The sequence below is a fragment of the Megascapheus bottae genome, chromosome 25, assembly GCF_031878675.1.
Source record: "Megascapheus bottae isolate mThoBot1 chromosome 25, mThoBot2.hap1, whole genome shotgun sequence".
NCBI lineage: Eukaryota > Metazoa > Chordata > Mammalia > Rodentia > Geomyidae > Megascapheus > Megascapheus bottae.
In genome coordinates this window covers 14,434,827-14,438,397 of record NC_143533.1, presented here as the reverse complement: position 1 = coordinate 14,438,397, position 3,571 = coordinate 14,434,827, and the positions used below count along the sequence as shown (strand labels likewise).

The following is a 3,571-nucleotide window of genomic DNA, read 5'->3' as shown; positions in this document are numbered from 1 at the left end:
TTCTAACCTTGAGAAAGCCCAAGGACAGTCCTCAGGCAGCGTTCAAGGCCCAGAACTCCCATAGAAGGAGAAAGAGAGGGGAGGCGGGGAGGTTCCAGGGTCACTCATCATTTATTTAGCAATGAATAAACCTCATCCTCCTCTTTCTGGGTGTATTATTCCAGCACTTGTTAAAATGATAAAGAAGATTTGATGCAAAGTTATTGCAGTAGAATTGAACTTTACCACAGGGAAGAATGAGGTCCATTTCTCATTATAAGGACAAGTCGGGATTTGAACCCAGTTAACAGAGTGGCTGAGAGGAGATATCAAGAGCAGGAGGATAGGTTTGGGAATGTGGCTTAGTTCTTGCCTAGCATGCATGCAACCCTGGGTTCGATTTCTCAGTACCACCAAACAGAAAAGGCCAGAAGTGGTACTGTAGCTAAAGTGGTAGAGTGCTAGCCTTGAGCAAAAGCAACTCAGGGACAGTGCCTAGGCCCTGAGCTCCAGCCCTAACACGAAAAGTAAAAAAAAAAAAAAAAGCAAAAAAAACCAAGAGATATTTTACTCACCTGACTGAAGACAAACTAAGTTGTTCAAATACCAAACGAAAGGGCCAGAATTTTTTTTTTTTTTTTTTTTACACCAGTCCTGGGCTTAACCTCAGGGCCAGAGGACTGTCCTTGGATTTTTCTCAAGGCTAGAACTCTACCACTTGAGGCTCAGCACCACTTCTGGCTTTTCCTAAATATGTGGTACCAAGGAATTGAACCCGGGTCTTCGTGCATGCTAGGCAAGCACTCTACCACTAGGCCAAACTCCCGGCCCAGGGCCAGAAATTTAATCAGATATCAGGTAATCTGGTATCAAATTCTATAAATTAGTTGATTTAGGATTCTTGGTAAAACTAGATTTAGGCAGGCCAAAACAGGATGAGGGAAAAAGCCAAAGGTTTGTTGAGAAGAAGGTTCAGAGGATGTTAGTAAAAGCTGCGTTGAAAATAACTTTTAGGGGCCGGGAGTTTGGCCTTGTGGTTAAAGTGCTTGCCTAGCATGCATGAAGACCCGGGTTTGATTCCTTGGTACCACATACATAGAAAAAAGCTGGAAGTGGTGCTGAGGCTCAAGTGGTAGAGCTCTAGCCTTGAGAAAATCCAAGGACAGGGCTCAGGGCCTGAGCTCAAGCCCTAGGACTGGCAAAAAAAAAAAAAAAAGAAAACTTTTAGCTGGGTACAGTGGCTCACACCTGTAATCCTAGTTATTCAGAAGGCTGAGCTCTGAGGATCGAGGTTCAAAGCCAGCCAAGTCACTAAAGTCCATAAGACTCTTATCTCCAGTTAACCACTAGAAAACTGGAAGTGGTGCTGTGGCTCAAGGGGTAGGGCAGTAGCCTTGAGCCGAAGAGCTCAGAGACAATGCCCAGGCTCAGAGGTAGGGCGATAGTCTTGAGCTGAAGAGCTCAGGGACAACACCCAGGCCCAAAGGTCAAGCCCCACAACTTTGGTTGGTCATAGGGCTTGAAGTCAGAGCCTGGTCACTGTCCTTGTGCTTTTTGGCTCAAGGCTAGTGCTCTACGATGTTGAGCCACAGTTCCACTTCTGGTTTTCTGTTGGTTAATTGGAAATGAGAGTCTCATAGACTTTCCTGCCTGGTCTGGCTTTGAACCACAATCCTCAGATCTCAGCCTCCTGAATATAAACAATTGGCACCCAGCAGAATTATTGTCTTATATGCACTAGAACTACACATTTTTATGTAAATACAATGATACAGACAGGAAAAGGTAAAAATAACAAAAGAAGGGAGGAAAGAAGATGGAGAGAATAATAATGAGGGGAGGGACTAGAGAAGAGATGAAGGTTTATAAAATTGTCTTGCAGGGAAATGAATAAAGTCAGTCCTTGTAACAGCCAATAGACATTTAGGAACAAGCAATAGGAGACATTCAGACTAAATAATACTGTCATTATTATAATGCAACGAGCTGACAGTTCTTGTGGTTTATAAAGAGAGTGACCAACCATGACCCATTCAACTTGTAACTTTCCCAGTTTTCTGACCAAAAATCTACTTCAGGTTCAGGTAAAAGGTTTGCCTAAAACTTGTCTCAGATTTGCACTGCTACATCCTGAGAAGCCCCTCATTTCTGGACAAATCAGAATGTTCTATCACCCTATTTGTGAAAAGGAAAAACAAAAGCCTTCTGAATGAATTTCCAAATAAGATGTTCCCAATGTATTTTGAGTCAGGGTATATAATAAGAACTAATTGCCTCACTGTCCATATAAGGATGCTTTAAAAAGCAAACAAAAGTCAGCTTTGTTCATTTAATCACATATTATGTGAGAAAGCAAGTGTTCATTCCCTCATAGTGAGTTAGTACCTTATTTTCTGTTTCTGCAAGTAAAAATATGGAACACCACGAATTGCCCTGACATCCTTGCACAGGGGCCATGCTAATCTTCTCAGTATCATTTCAATTTTAGTATATATGCTGCTGAAGCAAGCACTAGCAGTGCCTTTACTTAGATACTTCATATACAGTGCTGACCTCTCCACAAAGGTCTAGCCATAGGAAGTTTATTTCCCAAATTAAAATACTTATGTACAATTTGGTATGCTTTCATTTTATATGACTGTATCTGTTACTCATTCATCGCTACATGACAGTATTTGTAGTTAGTATGTGTGCTAAGTGTATATGTGTGTGTGCTCTTGTGGTCTTCCATGAGGAAGCATTTACTATTGGTTTTCTTGCCTTTCTTGCCCTCTTATATGATGAAAAATATATCCTGGAATTTAAGTCTTCCTGTACCTTCTTGCTCCTTAAACCCTAGATCTGTTCTCACCTAATGAAAGATTTTTCCAGCATCTCTACGTTTACCTATTTTCAATCATCCCATCATCATGTAAACATGTTACAAAACAGACAAAAAGATATGGATAGATAAGATCAGTAGATGTATAAATAGATAAGCTAGATTGTGTAGATGGATAAGAAAGGTTATTCTCTCCCTGTGTCACACCACACACACACACACACACACACACACACATATGATAGAAAATATATCAGTAATAAAGAAATACATATATAGATAGATTTCATCTTAAAGAAAGTCTGTCCTCCCTAGACTCTGTCCCCTTTAACTATCCTTTCAGACCTCCTTCCGTCACACATCTAAAATGAATTGCCAGTACTCAAAGTATCCACTCACTATTCCACTTCATCATTTTGTTTCAGTCTTCTCCAGTCATGTAAGTCTTCCCTTTAATTGCACTGAAGCCATTCTTTAGAAGATGCCCAGTGATTCCTTATCTCTGCACAGTTACCACTCTTCATCACACTCGCCTCCCAAGAGTCTCAGCCATCCATTTGGTTCTAGGTCTACATACAGTCTGCTTTCCTGCTTCATCTCTAAGCTTCTCTGCAGCCTGGCTGGCTCCCTCCTCTGAGTGCTAATTTCTGGAAGTATTTAAACTTCTTTTTTTTTTTTTAACACATCCACTACTTGGTAGGAGATTTTATCCAGTCCCATAGTTTGAAATCCTGTCTCTGTCAGTAACTCCCAGATCTCTGTTCTCCAGCC

At 41.1% G+C, this 3,571-nt stretch overlaps 1 non-coding gene across 1 annotated transcript; it reads right to left on the bottom strand.

The window, feature by feature from the left end:
- Positions 1-2,386: 2,386 nt before the first annotated feature.
- LOC150046429 (U6 spliceosomal RNA) lies at positions 2,387-2,491 on the bottom strand. The gene has a single exon (XR_016532667.1). It is a non-coding gene; the product is annotated as a U6 spliceosomal RNA (small nuclear RNA).
- Positions 2,492-3,571: the final 1,080 nt, after the last annotated feature.